This window comes from Octopus bimaculoides, chromosome 1 (assembly GCF_046866305.1).
Source record: "Octopus bimaculoides isolate indiv1 chromosome 1, ASM4686630v1, whole genome shotgun sequence".
NCBI lineage: Eukaryota > Metazoa > Mollusca > Cephalopoda > Octopoda > Octopodidae > Octopus > Octopus bimaculoides.
The window spans coordinates 46676603-46701602 of record NC_142928.1 but is presented as its reverse complement, the minus strand read 5'-3'; the positions used below and the strand labels follow the sequence as shown (position 1 = coordinate 46701602).

At 30.4% G+C, this 25000-nt stretch overlaps 1 protein-coding gene across 3 annotated transcripts in view; it reads right to left on the bottom strand.

The window, feature by feature from the left end:
• The window catches only part of LOC106884018 (uncharacterized), a 1573201-nt gene that overhangs the window by 636421 nt on the left and 911780 nt on the right, over positions 1 to 25000 (bottom strand). The gene's annotated exons all lie outside the window — the stretch shown is intronic.

Here is a 25000-nt window from a genome sequence, read left to right as displayed (position 1 = left end):
TGCTATGTCCTGTCAGATTTAGGTTTACTCGTCCTGTATGTGTGTATTATAGAGGAGAAAAACATCTATTAATTCAAGTAGTAAAAAGATGGATTACATATATAAACTTCTGTTTGTTCTTCAAGTTGCAATCAAGCAAATTTTGGTGATTGGCCTTGAAATTTATTAATGTTCATGTCAAAAGAAATTGGGATAGGAAACTATAAGGGCATTAATTTGAATTGGAGATTAGATGATATAACTGGTATGCGATGAACGAAGACGGTTGTCACGTTTACCACAACGAGTGAGAATATTTACTTCAGTGCAGCTAGTCATAGGTTTGTGTACAATTAGTGATGCCTCACTTTATGGGAAAAACAAGCACATAATATATATATATATATAAAGAGAGATAGAGAGAAAGAGAGACAGTGAGAGGGAGAGAGAGAGAGATGTGCCTCTGTGTGCGTGCGCGTGTATTTGTGTATGTGGGTGTATGCGCATCAAGGTTCTTCTTTCAGTGTCGGAAAACTTCCGTAAGCTTATCAGACTTGCGTCTCTTCATATACATCTTGGGCAGGGTGGCCTTAACATTAAGGGCGCCTTTTCTTAGCATCGTCTTTTGGGTTGTGCGATCGAGTTTGTCCATATCCGCTCGTGTCCATTTTAGAATGCATCCACTATAGTGACCTACAGCGACAACTTACTTGTTGAGATGTTCAAATTTGAGACGCTTGAAGTGCACAGCAGACATCTCCAAAATCCCAAGTTTCCCTTTCGCTCTCTACTTTTGCAATTTTATGTCATTTCAGTCTGCTCTTTACCCTGTCACACTGTGAACATCGCGCACTTTGAGATCCCGAATTCCATTCCTTTAGCCTTACACATCATTACATTCTCAAACTGCCTCTACGTTTCAATTCTCTGTTTTTGCAAACAATTCTAAATCATCCATGTATGGAAAGTGTTTGAGACGAGGTCCAGTTTTCCTCAGTTCGTAATGCACGTTACCTTTGCGTAGACCTACAGAGAACGGGATCAAGGTTATAACAAATAGCTACGGTGAGCAGGAGTATTCCTTTCTGAATAATAACACTCCCAATTGCACCATACACAATTGGTATAACGCCTACCCGCTTCATTGCCTACAACCAGCGAATTTCCCACTTCAATTATTCATAGTTGATCACTTGGCCTTCTATCTCTTCAGTCCTGTTGTCTCTAAAACACTCTATACGGATTAGGAAGCATGGTTTTTCTTTTCCATTCACAACAAGAATATTATATTTCCAATGTCTAAGCTGATGGTCTAAATGAATCACTGCTTTCCTCATTCTCAGTAATCTCCTTCTTGGATTTAGTCATAAGACTTCCTTAATATTTTTTTAGCATAATTACTACATAACTTCAAATGGATCATTGTTGCCAAAGTGTCCTATCATCTTTTTCTACATACGTTGTGCCAAATTCGGGTATTCAGTAGCAAAGTGCCACATTGTTTCACCCTCTCACTCATTCTACATATGTCGCTCTCCCGTTGTGCTTCACGTTCTGTACTTCACATATTTTGTCTTCATTGCTAACTGTTCTGCCGTGCATATAAAAGGCTATTTCTTGGTGAGCTGGCAGAATCGTTAGCACGCGCGAAGTATTTAGCGGTATGTTGCCCGTCGCGACGTTCTGAGTTCAAATTCCACCGAGGTCAACTTTGCTTTTCATTCTTTCGAGATCGATAAAATATGTACCAGTGAAACACTGGCGTCAATGTAATCAATTATACTCTTTCCCACAAATTTCAGGCACTGTGCCTATAGTAGAAAGGTCTATCATTGTTGTTGTTGTTGTTGTTGTCGTCGTCGTTGTCATCCCCATCATTAGACTTATTATTATCGATTATGATGATATTGATAAAGATGATGATGATGATGGTGATAATAATAATAATAATAATAATAAAAATAATAATAATAATAATAATAATAATAATAATAATAATAATAATAATAATAATAATAATAATAATAATAATAATAATAACAACAACACTAACAAGTATGAGAAGAAGAAGACGAACAAAAAGAAAACGAACAAGGACAAGAATAACAACAGTAACAATAACAACAAAAGCAATGATAATTAGAATAATGGCATTAATATTGTAGATGGAAACAGCAATAACATCGGTAATAAATTTAATTCTAATGATGATATTAATGAGATCATAATATTGATAGTTGTATGAATTATAATATTACCGCGAATAATAACAATATTAATAAATGTAATGTTTGAAAATATAATTAATCGGAGCAAAGATGTAAAATATAATGATAATGCAGATAATGATGATGACGGATAAATATTATTGATGATAAAAACATTTAAAGTTCGTATTATTAAAGATAGGTACAGAGATATGATTCCAGATAAAGTAAAAATATAGGCCAAGATAATATCGTTGATGATATTGATTACAATCAGCTATGTACAGTGATAAAAGCCTGCTCATGTATTTCAGTGTACAACTTAGACTATAATAAAAACCATAATAGAGTTATTTCATGTTATATATATATATATATATATATATATATATATATATATATATATATATATATATATATATATATATATATATATATATATATATATATATATATATATATATATATATATATATATATATATATATATATATATGCATTAATATATTTGACTGTGTGTCTCCTATCTATTCATTCAACTAGACACATTGCTCTAGTGAAGCGTCATGATTTCTGAATATATATAGTGTAATATAATATTATATAAAAACAAACTACGGCCCGTGAAAAATGGCCATGATTCTGTGTTGTCATTGTTACTGATTATACTGTGGCTACTGATTATACAGCATTTTTTCAGAAGCAAGTATAAACCACACGCTATGATGCATTCCTCTTGATTTCCTGACTGTGTGGTAAGAAGTTTGCTTTCCAATTACATGGTTCCGGATTCAGTCCTTCGGCAAATATTTTCTGCTTTAGCTTCGGGTCGATCAAAACATTGTGAGTTGATAACGGATTAATGATACGTAGGTGTGTGTGTGTTTGTGTGTGTGGGGGGGGTGCGTGCGTGTGGAGATGTGTGTTTAGCGTGTTGCACCAATGATTCACCAAGGATAGTGAATTCTACACTCGGTATCGTGGGATGCGTTGATTCGTTGAGTACTTGAGCAAAACACCTTCTTTCCTCCTTGCTGCATTTTACTCAGAAGGCACAAATTGGTTATGCTAAGATGGACCGGCGTACTGTCCATGAAGCCGGAGAATTTATACAACACGGATTCCTAGTGAATCTCTGACTCGGAAATGTGCATATTACATGCGGATTTTTTTTTCGTGAACCACTCAATATTTTCATTATAGGCGCGAAACTGAAGAGTAACATTGGTCGATAACTGATGAAGAATTATGGAATTTCTGGTTGTCTCCCGTTTGTTTTTGCATTCAGTATACTTTATATCATTTGTTTATACATTTTTCATTCATCAAGTAGTTGAATGCAACACAGGAAACTGAGGCTTGAGGCACTCCTGAAGCTATCCGACAGAAGATGTCTACCAATCTGCAAATGGTCCCCATTTTCAAGAAGCTTCATGTTCCCTTCTTATGTAAAATCAGCACTTTACCTAGAGACACATCAATTATTTAGATAAAGCTCTACATATGTAAACATCAAACAGTTCCTATAACGATTGAAGATGTACTTTCAACACTTAGTTTCTCAAATGTGATCTTCAATCCTCTATATAATTTATACACCATTCGTAAACGAAAATTAGTCTAGCTATTTATTTATTTGCCTGTCTGTCATTCTCCCTTTCTCTCTCTATTTGTATATATATATATATATATATATATATATATATATATATATATATATATATATATATATATATATATATATATATATGTGTGTGTGTGTGTGTGTGTGTGTGTGTGTATGTATGTATGTATGTATCTATCTATATATCTATCTACCTATATATATATATATATATATATATATATATATATATATATATATATATATATAAAAGATGACATACCGACAATCCAACATACTTCCTTCACCTACTTCCCCACGAATATCTTTATGGTTTTGACACCTGGGCAGTACCATTCAATCCGGCGGTCTCAACAGCACGAAAATAAGTGTTGTTTGGGAACAAACATACCTAAGAAACCACATCTTTAAAATAAATTTACCTTATGTATAACAAACAGTATCTGTAAATAAATTGAATAAGTAAATCAATATCCAACTCCTAAATATGTAACTAAAAGCGACCAAAATCTTAAATCATGCATTTTATTCCCTACGGTCTTCCATGGTATACTAAAGGTGAAATCTTAATAACCATATTCATTCAAACACAATTTAGGCATGATTAAACACGAACTTTAATATTAAACAAGAAACATTTAAACCTATGTACATCTGTATCGGTATTAATAGTAAACGTACAATAACTAAATTATATACTAAATAGCGATTAATCTTTAAGTCCATGCAAATAATAATACCACCAATCTTCCATAGTTACGACTATAATAAAAAAAATAGTTCGGTTCTCTCAAAAGCGAAACACGGTTGAATTTAATTTAACGAACAATATAATAATTATGAGTGAACTACAATATTTCATCATTCAAAAGTTCATAATAAAAACACTACGTACTCATTAATATACTACCCTTACAAGCTTTCATGTATATATATATATATATATATATATATATATATATATATATATATATATATATATATATATATATATATATCGAAACAGATATAGATATGTATATATGTATGTATATATGTATATATATATATATATATATATATATATATGTGTATATATACATGTATGTATGTATATATATATATATATATATATATATATATATATATATATATATATATATATATATATATATATATATATATATATATATATATATATATATATATATATATATATATATATATATATGTAGTTTTAGGGAAAATAACCAATTTTCAAGAACTCATCGATTAAAATCCACTATCACATATAGAAAAATTAATAATTAAAAGCACAATAAATGAGTATAATATAAAGTAAAGTAAATATCATAAGATAAATATAATAAAAATATTACACGTGTTTCATAACCAATTTTCAAATAGAAAAGAAATTTAAATCGATTAAAATCAATTGAAATTATCGAAAATAAGTTCTATTCAAAAATATAGCTACTCGTCAGATCGTAAGTAGAACAATAATTAGATATATATCTCAACCAACAATTAGTACCAAATGAATTAATATGAAATACTTATTATATAAAGATAGAAAAATTATTTTAAAAATATCATAATATCAAAATAATAACCATTCAATAATCATCCCTTCATCCATTATAATAACATGTATATTATATACAAAAAACATCTTACATAAATTATCATTGTTTTATTATTTTCTAATTTATAATTAACGTTTGTTGTTTGTATTTAACTTTCAATTTTTCGTTGATTATGGAATTTACAGGTAGGATCGAGCCACTGTTTTGGAATTCATCTTTGAAGGATATCCCCATACCATCTAGAAAGGAATATATTTTGAAACTTATTAATAATATTAAAGAATTTACTACTAGAATGAAATGGAAAGCTTATTTTAATAATATTCATAATATTACTAATGTTCATGATGTAGATAATTTAAATTACATTAATTCTAAATTTAAATCCAGAAAAGAACCACCGTATAATAGGGATTTACAAATTTTAGAGGATAGTATTTGGAAAGTAGTGGAAAATATTAAATTTCATAAATATCCAAATAGACATAATGATTATTTAAGAAATTTAGCCATTAAAATTAAACAATTTAGAAATATGGATGGTATTATTGTACAATCTGATAAAACTAGGAACTTATATAAACTAGATGTAAAACTATATGATTATTTATTAGAGAAAGAAATTAATAAAAAATATAAGATAGTTCCAGAAAATACTTTAAATTTGATTAATAAGGCCTCTAAATTAATAATGTTTAAATACGAACTTGATAGTAAGACAGAACCTTATGTATCGATGCACCCTAGAATTACTTTAAAAGACCATAGATAATTTTTATTCTGACCCTAAAGTTAGGCTTATTTGTCCTTGTAAGTCAGATCTAGGTAAATTAAGTAAAATAATTTTAGATAAATATATTAACAAATTAAATGGAATTAATTATCTTAAATTATGGAATTCCACAGTAGATACTTTAAATTGGTTTAATAGTATTAATGATAAATATAGGTATAAATTTATTCAAATTGATATTGACAATTATTATTCTTCTATAAATGAAATTGTACTAAATAAGGCCCTAATTTTTGCTATGAAGAAAGTAGGTATGACTAACGATGAAGTAAAAGCAGTTAAAATGGCTAGGAAATCATTGATTAAATATGATAATAAATTGTGGGCTAGAAAAGATACCAGAGATCATTTTGATATACCAATGATTCAGCACAGGTAACTGATTTAGTAGGTATATATTTATTATCTGAACTTGAACATGAAAACTTAAAATTTGAGGGTGGTTTATATAGGGATGACCTTTTATTACTTACTAAAAATTGCACTAATAGACAACTAGAATTATATAAGAAGAGAATATATAGTTTTTTTTAAAAGAAATGGTTTAAAGATTACTATTTATAATGAGTATTATAACGTTAATTATTTAGATGCTAATTTTAATTTATCTACTGGTAATACCCAACCTTACCATAAGATTAATGAAAATATTAAATACATTCATGCTAAAAGCAATCACCCACCCTCAGTTAAAAAATCCTTAACATTTACTATAGGTAAGAGAATATCTTTACTATCTTCTAATATAGAGATTTTTGAAAAACATGCACCTTATTATAATAAAGCCCTGCAAGAAGCGGGATATACTAATAATATAAACTTTTTTAATAATCCGAATTATTTTTATAATAGTAGTAATAATAATTATAATAATAATGACCTTTTTAATAAACATAACTTTTATACTCATGATAATGTCTTCTTAGGTAATAATAAGAATAATAAGAATAATCGGTATTATAATAAATTACCTAAACATAAACTTAATTTTAATGGAAACACTTTTAAATATTATTTTAATTTTTTAATGATAATAATAAATTTAATAATATTAATAATAAATTCAATAATATCTATAATAAGAACAAACTCTGGTTAATTATTCCATACGGTGTTCAAGTTAAAACTAACATTATTAATGAAGTTTTTAAAGTTATTGATTTATTCCTTAGAGATAATAAAAAATATCATTATATCTTTACTAAAAATAATTTTGGTGTAGGTTATTCCACTACTAATAATGTTGCTAATATTATCTCTTCTTTTAATAAATTTAAGTTAAATAATTACTACAAATTTAAATTTAATAATTATTTTAATATTAATTTTAATAGTAATAATGTTGACCAGAATATAATTAATTGTACATGTTTAGATAAAACTAAATGTAATTCTAATAATAAATGTAATTTGAAAGATGTAGTGTATAAATGTATAGTGAAATTATTGAATGAAAATAAACATAATGGTTATAATTTAAATAAGATTTATATAGGTTCGACTTCTAATAAAATTAAATTAAGAGTAGCTCAACATATGCACTCATTTAAGAATAGATATTTAATAAATTCTACTGGCCTCAGTAAATATATTTGGGAATTTAAAGCTAAAAATATTAAATATATTTTAAAATGGGAGATAGTTTGTAAAGCTAAATCCTATCATATAGGTAATAACTTTTGTAATTTATGTAATAATGAATTTAAAGAGATATTATTTCATAAGGATAATAATTTACTTAATTCTTTTGATGAACGAAAAATAAAATGTAGACATAAACTACTTTATTTATATAAAAACTTTAGCTAATAATTTTGTATCTTTGTTTATATGGGTATGTGTATATGCATGTATATGTATATATATATGAGGGTGTGTGTTTTAGTCTATATGCATTAGTATGTATGTATATTTTTAGGTGTATGTATATATGTTTACGTATGTATTTATATAGGTTTAAGTGTATATATATGTTGTTTTTTTTTTAGATATATGTTTGTGTATATTGAGTGTATATTTGTATTTACATGTATGTATAAAGATATATATTTGTGAGTATAGATGTATATTTATATATATTGTGCGTGTGAGTGAGTGCGTGAGTGTAGTTTTGTTTTAGAATATTCCTTATTTATATATTTATTTGAGTGAATTTTTATTTGTGTGTATATTTTATATATTTTTTTATATATATAGTTATGAGTATTTTTGTGCATATGTATATGTATATTTATGTATGTACTTATGTAAATGTGTATATATATGTATATATATGGGTATAAGTATATATGTGAGTGTGTGTAATTTGTCTATATAAATTAGTAGGTATATATATATAGGTGTATATATATATATATTTATGTATGTGTGTATATATATATGTATATATATGTATATATGTATATATGTATATATATATGCATGTTTTTTTCTGTATATATGTGTGTATTTTTATGTGTATGTATATATGTCTGTATATGTGTATCTATATAATATGTATATTTGAGAGCATGGGAGGATGAGTGTGTATTTATATATATTATTCTTTATTTATTATATGTATGTATGAGTGTATTTGTATTTATATGTATATTTTGGTAGGTACATGTGTGTATGTTGTGTGTATATACGTATATTATTTTGTATATTCGTATGTATATATGTTTATATGTGTTTTATATATAAGTATGTATATTTGTATATGCATGTAAGTGTATATATGTGTGTGTATGTATGTATATGTGTGTGTATGTATGTATGTATATATATATATATATATGTATATATATGTATATATATATATATATAAGTAAGTCTACTATTATTCTGACGTGACTATCTTTCTATCTATCTATCTATCTATCTATATATCTATCTATCTATCTATCTGTCTATCTATCTATCTATCTTTCTATCTATTTATCTATCTGTCTTCCTCCATCTTTCTATCTATACCTCTGTCCTGGCCTCTACTTCACTGCTATACCCTTCTGTCCCTTCCTCCTTGTTCCACTTCCTCCCTCCACCATCCTCTCTATCTATTTATCTATCTGTCTTCCTCTATCTTCCTATCTACCCTTCTGTCCTGGCCTCTACTTCACTGCTTCTGTCCCTTCCTCCTTGTTCCATTTCCTCCCTCCACCATCCTCTCTGCTCTCGTGTGACCTGTGGTCAGCTTTCTTTTCACTCCAGCCGCTGTGAAGTCAAGACGAACTACTAGCGTTCTACCTCAGATTTGCGTTTGGCCGTACGGCTTTTGAATGTTGTTTTCACTGTCCATTTTTTCCTGTCTTGGTTTGTGTTTGCCACCTTGGAATCCTCTGTGTAGTTGGTTGATCCACTACTCAGGAAGAGACTATTCTAGAGTACGTCCTGTCTGGTCTTCGAAACGTCTAGATAGAATAGAGACAGCTGATGAAGGGATATTCCAAGGGGCTTTCCGTTTTCCTATGTGTTCGTTCCGTTGTCTGTGGTTTATTGTTCTAACGTCCTGTACCCTGATATGCATGTATATACACATGTAGATGTAAGTATGTACATATATGTGTGTATACATGTATATATATTCTTTGTATTATATATATATATATATATATATATATATATATATATATATATATATATATATATATATATATATATATATATATATATATATGTATATGTGTATGTATGTATGTATATATATGTATGTATGTATTAGGGTGTGTGTTGGGGTATCTATTTAATTATTCTAGTAGCTATATTTTGTTTTTATTGGTAGGTTAATATTTTAGTAAGTTTAAGGTTTTATATTACAATGACACTACGCTTTTGATAAGACTAAATCAATAGTAGTATTTTAGTTTATTTCATAATATTATTTAATTTACGACTATTAATATTTTTATTTTTTTATTATATATTAGAATTTAATATTTATTAATATGGTTTATAAGATAACTATAGTTTTTTGTTCTTTTTATGTTGTTAGTTATATAAATTTTAAATTTTTCATTCATTTATTTAAATATTATTATTTCATTCATGCTTTCGTATTCTATTCTCTATTTTAACGTTCTTTTTTAACGTAGTATTTTCGCGCGAACTCTTGCTTAAAACGCTATAGCTATTAGATAACGTCTTAGTTTTCAGTTTGAATTACGGAAAAATTTGGATAAGTACTGTTTTCACTTTGCTAAAGATTTTCTACTATTTGAAAATAATATGTATTCTTGTTTTCATACCATTCATTTGGTTCTTTATAGATTATTTTAATAGATAACTTATTTAACACTAAATTATTTAGAAGTTATAGTTTCATTTCAACATAATATTAGAACTTCGATTGGAATAGTGTTGATATATTCTCGATTATTTTTGATTAATATTATTTGATTAATTATTAATCTTTATAGCTTTTAATATCGTTAAAGTTTTTAAAAATCAAAACTTTGTATATATATATAAAGTTTAACCTTTTATTCTTAATAATTTTTTCTTTCCTAATTTTTTCATTCATAATTTTTTCCATTCATAATTTTTTCATTCATATTTTTTATTATTACGTTTGTAGAAATAAATAATCTTGTATTTTTGTATTTTTCTATTATTCAATTGATCTTTAATTATAATTAAATAAACGTCTTTAGCTTTAAATAGTATAGCTTTAACTATTACACCGGTTAAATATGTACTAATTTTATCTTCATTATTATTTTAAACTTAAACTTCGTTCAACTTGTATTTAAAACAATGATAATTTAAAACAATGATAATTTAAAACAATGATAATTTATATAAGATATTTTTTGTATATAATATACATGTTATTATAATGGATGAAGGGATGATTATTGAATGGTTATTATTTTGATATTATGATATTTTTTAAATAACTTTTCTATCTTTATATAATAAGTATTTCATATTAATTCATTTGGTACTTATTGTTGGTTGAGATATATATCTAATTATTGTTCTACTTACGATCTGACGAGTAGCTATATTTTTGAATAGAACTTATTTTCGATAATTTCAATTGATTTTAATCGATTTAAATTTCTTTTCTATTTGAAAATTGGTTATGAAATACGTGTAATCTTTTTATTATATTTATATTATGATATTTACTTTACTTTATATTATTCTCATTTATTGTGCTTTTAATTATTAATTTTTCTATATGTGATAGTGGATTGTCATCGATGAGTTCTTGAAAATTGGTTATTTTCCCTAAAACTATATATTTTATATATACTTTAGCTATAAGGATCAATTTAATTTAAATTTTTTATAAATTGATTTTAATTGAGTTTTTTTTACCTGTAATTTTGGATTTTGTCCCTAATATTATTATTATATTTATATATATATATATATATATATATATATATATATATATATATATATATATATATATATATATATATATATATATATATATATATATATATATATATATATATATATATATATATACATATATATATATACATATATATATATATATATATATATATATATATATATATATATATATATATATATATATATATATATATATATATATATATATATATATATATATATATATATATATATATATATATATATATATATATATATATATATATATATATATATATATATATATATATATATACAAATTCAGTCCAGAATTTCCCTTAGATTGGGAAGAAAAGTATGGCGCAGACAATCAAATATATGAAATTGTTTAACTTATACGTATAACATGTTATACAGAAGAGCATTAAACAGAAAATATTATGCAATTTCATATACTTTAACAGTCAACAGTTAGAGTAGAAATATGAATTGTTGCTTGGATCGACCATTGGCATAAATGTCACTGTTAGCACAATGACTAGAAGAGGAGAAAAGAATTTTGTAATCCTATGAAAGCATTATATTGTAGCTTTCAACATTCATTATATAGCGCAATAAGTTCGTACAATTTAATTGTAAACAAACCCTCTTGATAACAAACCACTTTATAAATCGTAGAAAACATTAGTTGTATTTTTATACTTTATTATAGACAACTGTTTCTCTGAGCCACCGGGTACGTTCTTGGTATTATAGCAAAAATGGTACCATAAATGTGACACTGAGTGTGTGTGTGTGTGTGTTTGTGTGTGTGTGTGTGTGTGTGTGCATAAATATATATATATATATATATATATATATATATATATATGAATGTATGTATGTATACACAAACACACATACATACACACACACACACACACATATATATATATATACATGCAAGGTTAAATAAGGTAAAGCACGACTCTTCATCCGTTGTCAGTTGTCTATCTACTCCTCATTCTAGCATTGAACGACAATATGAGTCTCCGAAGACAATTGCTCCCATAACCACTAAAATTAAATTTGGGATTTATGAAGGGTTAAAGTTGGGAACAAATACAGGGCAGTGAAGATATACAAGGAAACTGAACGAAAATAAACAAGGAGGGTCGTTAGACCATAACGAGCGTAAAATAGCGAGCGCTGGAAAAATATTTCTATTGCAAACAGAAAGCGATAGTTGAGAGAGACACAATATGTCCAGTCCGTGGGACACTCCTGAAGGAAAAGAAATTTGATCACATAAGGGAAAAAAGTAGCACTAAACAAATTCGGTAAGCATGCACTTATCTGCTTCTTACAAGATGCTAGCAACCCCGCACACACACACACACACACACAAACACACACATATTCTGCCTAACGTATACGGGATAATTGACTCCTATGTAAACGGCATAATGTTCTTATGCAAATTCCATAGATAGTCGTCGATAATATCACGACATTGTATATGGGATTTGAAATGATTATATTCATTCTAGAATTCTCTATTTTTAGAATGATTTACATTTATGCACCTACAGAATGTGACCTTACGTAATATATTCCAGTTTCTGAAGCCATTTTTGAAACGATGCTTTAAATTGCGTAGACATGTTTATAGAAATCGTTCCTTACGCTTCTTATTGTCTTGAGAAACTAAATAACACTACGTACGTGGCCATTTTTCACATACGTCACCAATCATCTTAATAGGATGTTTTATATGGACATTCTTAGCCTTCTTGCTGGAAAATATTGCATATCAGTATTGTAATAGAGACAAATTTATTGAGGGTAAATACTATATGTTGCAAAGATAAATTGTAATTCAGTACACTCAGTTAAGTATTTTACTCAAACAAACATGTTAGCTAAAATTTGCTGTATTCAATGTTTGGAAACTTCTGTTTTGCGTTAGGAAGTGTATTCTAAATTATTTGAAAATTGATTTATGTATCATAATATTTTCTTTTAAGAAACATGTTAAATTTGCTTTCAATGAATTTACAAATATTTATTTAAATGCAGTGTTTCTTTTTCTTTTGAATTTGCTACCAATACGTAGCGTAGATTCAATATTTCATGATATCGTGATATAAACGTTTAAAATAGCATGTAAACATTTTTCAAAATTTCTGCATTTGTACTACATTATTAACAACTCTCTGAAGAAAAGTCACAATAAATGATAGATGAATTTGAAATAATAAAAAAATGATATTTCGAAAATATACAAAGGGAGTCGGTGAGTATTTGAGAGAAGAGTTGTGAATGAGAATTGTAAGCAAGTGTAAAAATAAAATTGAATTAGGAATCAAAAAATAAGATGATTATCCAAATAGATAAAAGTACAAATGAAAATCACAAATATTCAAATCGAATTTCAATACGCGAACAAACAAATAAATAAATATGTATTCCACTAATCAAATAGATAAAACAATAATCAAATTAACATTGATATAGCATTCTTGAGTAGAATTGCTAATGAAGAAATAACACGGTTCTGTAGTCATTTACTTATTATTTTAATTCCCATTCTTTGTTAAATTTTCAATTGTACAATTTCTATTTGTTCAATTATTCTATGCATGTGGGTTAAAAAAACATTCTAAAGAGAAACCGTCTAAAAAACTGAAAAGCAAGCCAACAAACCAAAAACCTCTTAGATACGAATTGGAAAAATATTCAATATCAAGAAAACAAAGTATAAAAGTGAAGTAAAAAAAAAAAAAACAGAAATTCTTTTAACATGATTAAATAATTTTTATTCTTTTTATTTAAGAAATTTCAAGGCTTAGTAGACACTTTTTTAATACATTTATTTCATAGCTTATAAAACAGCAAACATTATTAATGTTGTTGCTGTGTTTATTATTTTATGATTGTCGTTCTAGCGATATTCTTGTGGTTCTTTACGCACTGAGTTCAAGTATGGCCACAGTCACTTTTACTATTTATATTACCGGGGTCGATAAATTAAAGTAGCCACTAAGGTACTCCGATCAATAAAATCGACTAACACCTTCTTCCTAAAATTGTTCCTCTTGTGGCAAAATTTAAACGGTTATTATCATTATTATCATTGTTATTGTTGTTGTTGTTGTTATTATTATTATTATTATTATTATTTTAATTTTCAGAGCACTCGGTCTTCTTTCTTCTGGTTGATTCTGTGAGTGCAAACAGCAGCCTGTTGTCAGAAGTCTCACAGAGTCTATTTCTGCAAATTATAACCTATGATAATTGAATGTTAATTATTGATATTCAGTACCAGTCTCAAACTCCTAGCTGTCCTCAGCAGAGCGATTTTTGGTGTTTGCCCTGCTCTTATGACAATTCCGATTTCTCCGACATTTATGTTCCGTGTACCCCAATAACTTCTGGCATGACAGACACTCCACACAGCCCACAATCCTGCAATTTCGTATCATAGTAGTCTGTACATTTCACCCTTTTCTAGTTTTTTGTCGCTTATGCATGCATCCCCAGGTATTGCAATATCTATAACCTCGGTATACTTTTTTCCTTTATCTACTACAACTCTGTCTGGCCTAAGACCAATGATTAGAGATTCACATTGGATTGTAAAATCCCACAGTGTCTTATATTGATTGTTCTCGGTGACTCTTTCTCGTTCATGTTCGTACCCATTCCGTAACCTGTCCAGGCCGTGCTTTTCACATAATCTTCAGGGAACAAACTTAGCCACGTTATCGTGCTTCGTTTTGTAGTGCTTTTGGGCGAACTTGCTATACTTATTCACAATGTATGTTATTGTATCTTTTTTGCTGCCACTCGGTGTAATTAATTCTGAGAGCTTGTTTTTGGGCGCTACATATCAATGACTAACTGCATCCTTTCAGATCACATTTTCTTAGTCATCTCCAAGTGGCGGCCTTGTTTTTACTTTCTATTTCTTTGAGGTATTTTCCATGCAGTAAATTTATCTTCTAATTATGTATATTTTCTTCTATCTTGTTTCCTAAATGTTTGTGGGTGCATCATATTTTCGATAGGTATTGTATTGTTAATTATAACAGCAGCAAACTAGGATTCACTCTGCTGTTTGGTGTGCCATACCAGACTGTTATTCCCGCTGACAACACAAGTCTTGCATCCTACGAGGCCTCTTGCCTCCTTGTTCCTAAGTACACGCAGCCTGTCAATATTGGTTTTGGGGTGTAATTTGTTGTTAATTGTCATCGCTTTTCTGGTTTTCTTGTCCATTTCCTCAATCGCGTTCTTTGTCCACCTAACAATACTTCCTCCATATTGCATTAAGGAAACAGCCCATGTGGTAATTGCCTAAGGCTTTCCTTACTTCACTTTACTTGATTTCGTCATATTCTAAAATAAAAAGATAGTTTTAGCCATCAGCCTCAGTATCCTTGATTTCCTCACGGTTTGGTAGTTGTACACCATCAGGCGACACTACTTTGCCTTTTTTGTATTTTATGTATACTACACTTCTTAGTCCCAAATTCCTTGCTGATTTCTTTATTGAATATCTGCACTGTTAAAACTAGGCCATCTATTTCACTCTCGGCCTTCTCATAGATATTTAAGTCATTCATATAAAACAAATGATTTAATTACCCTCCACTGTTCAAGGTGTATTTCGATGTCACTGTTCGTAATATCTGAGCGAGGGGTATGATACAAATTACAAACAGCAATAATAATAGGCTGAAATATGTCTCTCTTGATATGAACCCTCACCTAAACTTTCCCACATAAAGTTAACTCTTTATTCCCGTCCTTCATTGATCTAACAATATTTGAAATATTATCAGACACCTCTGTCAGCTAAAGGCTTTCTAAAATCCATGAATGGGGAACCATGTCATACGCTTTCTTTTGATCGATCCACGATGCGTAAGATTTTCCCTGCAGTAGTTCAATGACATTGTGTCTATCAGAACTGGGCCTTTTGTTCCTCGGCTTTTCTTTCTGCATCCCTTCTGTTCCACTGGCAGTTTGTCATTTATTTCCAGAAAGTTGTAAACATTACTAGATATTATTCCTCTCACCAGCTTTCACATCTGGAAGGTGATACGCTGATAATTATCCACTGCATTGCCTTTAGTGGGATCCTTTCGGCAACGAAATGTCTTACTTGTCAGACACTCTGGATTTTGCGCGCCATTGTTGATAATTTTATCCATTTGTGTGACTATTATTCTGTGTAGTGCTTGGAAACTTTTCAACCAATATATTTGTCCCTCATACGATCCGCAGCATTTCCAGTTTGAGATCTTTAATGTTATTCTAATAATTAGTCATTATTCCAATAATTGTTCTGTGTCACTTCATGTTTCCGATTTTAATTCCTCCAACTATTTAGCATTTTTGTAATATTTGCTTCTATTATCCCAGGTGTTATTTCAAAGCCTTCTACTTTCTTCAATGTCAGGTCTCTCACTGCTGTTAACGTTTCTATTCAGCTGTTGATAGACTCCTTTTTGGTGTTGTTGGAACAATCTCTTGATTTTATGTTGTTCAATGTTTTGTTCATATCTCTTGCTCTTTGGCGCTTTAGGCTGCAGTCTTTGTTTCAGCTCTTCAAGAACAGTTGTTATCCCTTCCTTTTTTAAACATCTCTATTTCCATTCTAGTTCCTGATATTTCTCCGTCCTCTTGGTTTCGTCGTTATTCTTTCTTTCCAAGGAGTTTATCATCATCATCATCATCATCATCATCATCGTCATCAGTATTTTTTATTATCATTGTTGTTGTTCTCCGTTGCAAGTGCTTCGCTTCGTAAATAGTCAGCTGTTTTATTGGAAGCGTTTTGCTTTTATTTATTTATTATTTTTTTGCCAACAAACATTTAAATAAGACCACCTACATCGATGTTTGAAGAGAGAAGAGTAAATATGGGTTCTAAGAGGCGATTGTCACTATAATGTAAATTAATTACCAGAGCAACAAAGACAGCATCAGCTATAATAAGAATAATGTAATGATATTATTTGAGATGAGCGTGATTAGCTGAATCAGCCCGTGCTTAATAACAGTACAGAATTTCACAAAACGTAAAATTGTACAATGTGCATAGGTGTAAGGCATGTAAAAATAATAAAGGAAATCAAAATTATGGCATGAGTATTATGATTTTAATGATATCAGAAGCATATTTTAGTTAAAATGTATGTGTTGCTATAATCCAGTTGACGTTAGTTTTATACACTGTGCAATTATAGTTTCTTTTCTGTCTCCTAGCACTGCCAATGAATGAGCCCGATCTGTCATTCGACTACAATATGGTAGATAGGGCACATAATATTGTTATTGTTAAGTTATACATTTATACGTCATAATATGTTCAAAGTTGAAGTATTTCACTATAATCGTTGGTTATCTTGGCAAATATATGAGGTGTAATCTGACTTTGTTCAGCATATAACATTGCAAAATCTAAGGAGTAGTAAAAGTATAAAATAAATAGGATTATATTTAGATGTTAATGAGAAAAGATCATTAATGTATAGAAATAATAGAATAGGAGACTTAAACAAACATTTCACTACATTAGCTGTCATAACAATTTGAAACTATTCAGTTCAACAAATTCTTTTATTCCATCATTAGTTTCAGTCAGACACTGTGGCCATGCTGTGGCAAAGCCATTAGCGCTAATGCTTGTTTATTTTAAATTCACTTCCTTGTCCTGTCTCCGGAATCAGTACTGGAAAGTAGTGTTGGACAGAGCTAGTATTGTTTGTGATAGAAAGGATAAAATTTATGTTCTTTGAATACATCTTCACTATCTTAGATCTCTGAGACCTTGCGGAAAGTCATTCAAAATCTGCAGATCATTGAAACCATAACTGTTACAGTATTATTTTTTTTAAATCAGAAATGGCAGGACTTTTGGTACTACACAGTGGCAAACAATCCGGTGATTGGAACGGCTTTCAATAAGCAAGTTGGGTATTAAACCTTCCAAGATATTCCATATCAATGCATATCTTTCGTGCTTTCTCTCATCTCCCACTAATCGATCTGCTACTCCAAGGCAGCCTACTTGATGTAGCGGTTTGCCTCAAATTCTCTTATTAACTTTACGCAACAGTGAGGTTCCTTTTCTTCATTCTGAATTATCTTAGACTCCAATCAGCAATCACCTGCACATTGTTGCCAACTTGGTAATACACATACTAGACGATGCAAAGCCATTTATTTTAATTCTCAGGTCAAGCACTGAATCTGACATTGGGACTGCGATATCTGCATTGTCTTGCGTATTCTGTCTGTAATCCCATAGTGAACTGGATATTGTTTTATCTCCAGTCAACTTGTATTTCACATCAAAGTCTTCTTGTGGCTTTCAGGTATGCTTAGGGCCCTTGACAGCTCGGGATACGTAGGTAATTCAAGTACAGCTTGTGAGAGTAACTGTTACACATCACAGATTCAGTACTAAATCCGTCTGAACATTTTTTATGGTAGCGGATTTCACTAAAACATCACTGACGGCATATTTAAGAGTGCTAGCACATATAGTAAGTCTGCAACTAGTGAATTGTTCTCTTCATACTATGTCCCTGTTTTGCTGTACACCGAGATATACCCATTTGTCAATTTGTAAAAGGCCTTAGAGTTAGTTCGGTTTTATATTTTCAACTGTTTCAGTCACTTTCTTAATAAAATCTGAATGGGATGTTGATGTCTGAAAGTCCTTTGTGTGGTAGGACTTCTCAAATGTCATTACGTTCATTATTTCAGCGATTTCAGACCATTATTCTTCGTCTCATAAGAACTCTCTTAACCTGGAGATTATTCTTTTTGCGCGTATTGACATTTGTCTCAGGGACAGATGATGAAGACGGAAAGCATAAATGCGCTTTTATATTGACAGCTTAATTTACGGTTATCTGCGGGCTATCAATGTCTGCATCGTTATTTGATTTGAGTGAGACATGCCTGGTATTTTTAAAGATGTCCATCGGCTATATAATTGTCCCATTATTACCTGGTAGAACTTATGCCTAGTAGACAGACTGGAAATATTTGCTGGTGTTAACAATAAATACAGTTATTTTATATAGATTAGAACGAACAGTTACTATATTCAAAACTTTTCTTTCTGCATATATCCAATTATTCTGGCAGCAAAATTCCAGAAGTTGCTATAGTTTCTTTACTCGTTAATTGTACTCTGATTTGGGGATTGATTGGGAAATATTGTACTAGAGATTGGAAGCAATACAAATAATTTGCTCCTCGTGTGTTTTCCTTTGGTAAGCTACTCGAAATCCATGTTCACCACTGATATTTATGACACTTCTTTCTTTACATATACACATATATAAATACTGCGAACAACTTGGCATTTACTTTAAGCGATTGCAACTATAGTTCTTGCTATTAACCTAGTTAAGTACTACCATAAATTACGACCAAGTTAGTCGCTACAGCAAATTAATTATTTTGAATATATTTATGAATCGATTAAACAATTCATATAATATTAATGAATGTTAATAAAATTACGCAACACAAAAACTAACATGTTCATCTACAGAGTAACAAAAAATAAACCACATATTACGAAGTTATCTTCACGAGTAAACCTGTATAATAATAATAATAATAATAATAATAATAATAATAATAATAATAATAATAATAATAACAACAACAACAATGGGTGTGGACGTAAGAGCAGACGAACGAAGGATCGAAGAGGAACGAAGGATCGAAGAGGAACGAAGGATCAATTACTAATCGATAACACTAACCTGGCTGATAGCAAGATGGCAGAGGTGCACTACAGGAAAGCAAATGACATGGCCACACACTCGTGAATTATTGAATGCTTTATTCTGCTTATAGTCTCACACAATACCCTGAAGCTGTTACAAAATTCAATGACAACGTGGCGAACTAAACTCACAGCATGGGAAGATAAGCTGGGAGAGATAAATATCAAAAGAGGAATCTTTCAAGGGGACAGACTGTCGCTTCTTTTCTTTTACTTTGTTTCCGTATTGCCACTAACGAGCGAAAGATGCGTGTAGAGTACATGCTCGGCAAGGTGAAAGTAAACCTGTGGTTTATTTATGGGCTAAAGTTATTCGCTAAGACTGATTACAAAGATATATTCGCAGGTGATTACAAAGATATTGGGATGGAATTTGGGATCGAGAAATGTGGTGTAATGATTCTCAAAAGGGGGAAAATCAGTAACAGCCATCGGATCATGATGGAAAATGGTGAATCTATAAAGGAAGTCGGAGAGGAAATATATAAGTACTTGGATATCATTGAAAGGGATAAGACGAATGAACACAAGATGAAAGAAATGTAGAGAACTCGGTTTGTGCTCCAATCGAAGCTGAATGGCCGCTATAAGATTAGAGCAATTAACACGAGGGAGGTTGCTTTGATGAGATATGGGGTAGGAATTGTATTATGGAAGAAGCATGAATTACAAGAGCCAGACCGGAGAACATGTAAATTAATGACAATGAACAAGGAAATACATCAGAAGAGTGATATGTCAAGATTGTATGCAAAGAAGAGGGAAAGAGGACGGGGATTGGTGTGTTTTGAAGGTTGTGTAAAAGAAGAGGAGAATAGCCTGGCTTCGTACGTCAAGGGGAAAAAAGAAGAAATTATTGAAGCAGTGAAAATGCAGGGAACGTAAAAGTGAACGAAGCCGTAGGTCATATACAATTTATGAAAAACCTGAGAGCACAGATGAAAGAAATTTAGCAGGACAAGAAAATGCAGTCAGTTCTTGAAGAATAAAGATGAGATTGATTGGGATAGAACCTAGTAATGTCTGCAGAAAGGAAACATAAAAAGGTCCACTGCGGCATTAGTGTCCAGCACGCAGAAACAAGCTCTGAGAACAAACTACACTATATATCAATTTGATAAAAACCACTGACTTGCTACTCTGTAGGATGTGCTTTTAGAAGGGAGAAAGTATAAGTCATATTTCTAGTGAGCGCTGTGAGCTCGCACAACGCTAATATAAATAGAGACACGGCAATGTGGCCAGTTATGTCCATCGGCTGACAACATTGATAACATTGTTGGGTGCAGCTCGCATTCTAAGGAAGGCATTTTCTCTTTGAATCACAGGAGAAAGCACTACTTGAAACCATTGGTGATTTGTTGTTGCCTGCTTTCCAGTAAAGAATAACCGTAATTAAGAACTATCCGAGATACTTTCATGGTAATAATAGTAATGATAATAATATTGGGTTCAAAGCTGAATGCCAGAAACATAATTTCGGCAATAAACACGCACGCAGTCGCAGCAGTTCGGTATGGCGCTGGAATCCTGTAGTGGATGGAGGAGAAGCTAAAAAAGTTGGACAGGAAGTCAAGAGAGTTCCTAATGCATTGAGCCCATCGTCCACGTGCAGACATTGATCACATTTACATAAAGAGATGAAATAGTGACTGATATGTGTGGAAAACTGCGGGCTTATCGAACTCGTGAGCTTAATGAGATACCGAGACCAAAGAAAGGAAAACGAAAAATGGCAAAACAATGGAAGTAGTACAAAAAAGGACATGAAGAAGAATTATGTTAGAAGAAGGGACTACGCAATCAAATCAAAGTACCCAGAACAGAAGTTGCTGGAAAAAATAGATGGAATTGGCTGATGAAAAGAGCCGTAAAAAAGAAACCGCTAGCACTATACTGGCAGCGCAAGAACAAGATTTGGCCATGAACTGGAGGTGTGCTGCATCTGCAATAGAGTGGATTAAACCATTGCCCGTCTGATGAAAGAATGATCTAGTCTTGCCCAGGTAGAGAAGGTGCTCCATTGGAAACTGTGCAAAAGTGGGGACTAGGGAGGGCAAGACGTAGTATGGGCACAAACTGCAGAGTGGGAGACTAGCAATATTCTCTGAGACGTCCCAATTCAAACAGATCTTGTGCTAGTGCATAACAGACCGGGCCTACTGGTAGTGGGCAAGGTGCACCACATATTCTATATAGTTGATGTTGTAAACCTCTTTGAGCTGCGAATAGTCAAGAACGAAGGCGAAAGGATAGACAGATACAATCCTCTTACATACGAAATAGCTCGGCTATGGGAAATGAAGAAGATGAAGTTAGTGCCAATTATTATTGGGTCTTCGGGAACAGAGTGAGAAGGCATCAAGAGGAAATTAGAATAGATTGGCCAGTAGAACTGTTACAAAAGTTTTGCCTCTGAGACACGGCCAGAATAATCAGGAAAATATTAGATAGCTGAAAAAATGAATAGCATGCAAAACTCCAGGAGCTTCAGCAAAACCAGTGATAAAGAGATAACAACAACAACAACAACAACAACAACAACAATGACAATAATAATGATAATAATAAATGTAATAATAATATAGACACATAATAATACACAGGTGATATAAATCAACTCGGAAGCACTTCTGTGTAACTTTAGCTAATGAGACTACTCGGAAAATGTGTAACGGGTACATATTACACGGTGCATACTTAGTGAACAAACAGGAATGAACATTTTAAAACATTACGATACGTGTTTCTGTAGCATGGCTTAATTTAGATACAAGTCCATTACATAATTCATGATGTGACATTATGTAACTTTGTACTGGTATCTCCCAGCCATTTTAGCAGGTGATATCCTCTTAAATGTATCACAGAAATATTAAAATATACACGGTTGCAGATGATATTTATCATGAATACAATGCAATAAGATAATGAGCATAAGATGAAAATATTATATTACCTAATCAATCGTAGAGTTTGAGAACGCATCTAGATTAGAATGTGGTAGATTAGTATATCATGTGTATGTTTATTGCTTAAACTATAATCTAAGTACATAGAATATGTCGCTCTGCGACACCAACCGTAATTCTTGTTCATTGTGTAAATAATGGATGCGTTCTGTATCGGCGCAACGTCAGTTTTTGATACTATTGTTCGGTCAGGACAGAGTGCCGTGCTTTGAAGGTAATATTATGTTTTATTGTTGGTCATTAACATCTCATTAACTGCCTAACGAACTCTATTAGCTGTAGGTTCTAACATAAATATTGACTATAACCTTCTGACCATTTCCATTCTAGGAGTATTTTGAAATTTCTCTGCTGCATTTGGAATTGAGATGTTTCGTTGCCTCTTTTTAATACTCTTTTCCAGTATACGTCAATATCTGAATTGTTGCAAGACATTTTAGGAAAAATAGGAAAACATGAGGGACTTACACCATAAATTTTATAAAAGCACATTTATTAGATGTAACTCTGGACCTCAATACCTCCACTTATACTCATTGCCATAAACCTAACGAATATCTCAAATATATAAACATTCGTTTAAACCATATTTCATTACTTAATAGCTTTGAGAACCGTATATCTATTAGAATCTCAGATCTATCCATAATGAAGAAATATTCAAAAATCATGCAGACTATTATAATGAAGCTTTAAACAAAATATAAAATATTTAAAAGATATAAAACTTAAGATTTATATAGCAAAAATGCAATTAATCCAAACTACACATAATATTAAACCAAGAAATACAACTAGCCTTACCTCTAACAATAATATTCGATCAATACAAAAAGATCAAACCTCTGTAAGACATGATAAAATACCTAGAAAATGTTATGGTAGACATAGAACCAAATATAGTAACAACAAAAAAACATTCAGGAAATACTATGCAAATGCCAAAATTAGTATGTAATTATAATAAATTACCTAGTAAGAGAGGAAATAGGGAAAATATTTGGTACACAGCCCCATTTTCAATAAATAAATAAATAAATAAAATAATATATATATATATATATACACATATACACACACACACACACACATACACATATACACACACACCCCCACACACACCCACACACACACACACACACACACACATATATATATATATATATATATATATATATATATATATATATATATACATAAAGCATATTGATACTAATGATTTGCTCGCACAACTCATTCGCATTATAAAATTAGAGAAATGTGAAAGGAACAGAAATAATTTAATCGTATTGCAAGTGTTTCAACTATTAGTTGCAGTGCATTCGTGGGTAGATGATTGTGTTTCACTTAGAAATCCTTATACGTTCTCTTTTCATTCATATAAAAATGAATCTATCTCTCTATCTTCTATCTATGTATCTCTCTATCTATCTTTCTGTCTCTATCTATCTATATCTCCATCCATCCATCCATACATACACTCACACACACACATACGTGTTGTTTGATATATAACGAGGAACAATGTTTTTCATGATGCGAATTTATTGATTTCACAACGAAAAATTCGGTTTCGTCATCAGCGTTTGTAGCTATTTGTCTCAGAAAAGTATGAAATGCTAATGTTTATTCTTTCAAAATAATTTTTATGAACACTTAATAATACTACCGGTCCTGATGGAATAATTATTTTTTCTAAAATCGGTGGTGATGCTAATATCTTGGTATGTGC